The sequence below is a fragment of the Seriola lalandi genome, unplaced genomic scaffold (genome assembly GCF_002814215.2).
Source record: "Seriola lalandi dorsalis isolate HSWRI2012SDOR001 ecotype SW California unplaced genomic scaffold, Sedor1 jcf7180001977391, whole genome shotgun sequence".
Classification (NCBI taxonomy): Eukaryota; Metazoa; Chordata; class Actinopteri; order Carangiformes; family Carangidae; genus Seriola; species Seriola lalandi.
The window spans coordinates 701-1289 of NW_019448057.1; the positions used below are offsets into that span (position 1 = coordinate 701).

At 52.1% G+C, this 589-nt stretch overlaps 1 long non-coding RNA gene across 1 annotated transcript; it reads right to left on the reverse strand.

The window, feature by feature from the left end:
- Positions 1-304: 304 nt before the first annotated feature.
- On the reverse strand, positions 305-589 carry LOC111657231 (uncharacterized). The gene is made up of 2 exons (XR_015437369.1): positions 530-589; positions 305-391 (listed from the first exon to the last, which is right to left on the reverse strand). It is a non-coding gene; the product is annotated as an uncharacterized LOC111657231 (long non-coding RNA).

The following is a 589-nucleotide window of genomic DNA, read 5'->3' on the forward strand; positions in this document are numbered from 1 at the left end:
TGCCTCCGCTGGCAGCAGAGCCGCTGCCCCTGCGGCCGGGCGGCGAAGACGTCCACCTGGCCTTGCGCACGGTTTTTGTGTTGAGGTCAGAGTTACCGGGACGTGGCTCGGAAGTAAAACTGCTGCACGCCGAGTTGGAAAGGTCTGGCTCATCCTTGGTGACATTTGCATCATGTGGCGACGCTTCAGGGGCCTGTGGTTTGCAGCAGCACTGATCGGGTTTAATGGTCCGTGGCTCTGGTTTAACGATACTGCAAACTGGATCTGTGCTTCTCTCTTCATCCCGTGACTCTTCCTCCATCGCTTCTGAGCTTAAAATAACCCTGAAATGCGTGTTCTCCGAGGGAGTGATGATCAGCGTCTTTGGCTCTGTTTTGTCCTTTTTGTTGACCTGCATACAAAAGAGTACAGAACAAGATGAAGGTTAAAAATCCATACACACCTAAATAAAAGGAGCATATGAGCCAGACAGCCCCACAAATCTCACGTGTCTTAGACCAGATTCTACGAGACTAGATCTCTACCATACCCTGGTAGATTCTGGAAACTCGCCCCACGTCCACTGCATGTGCGACTCGGCCCTGAGGAT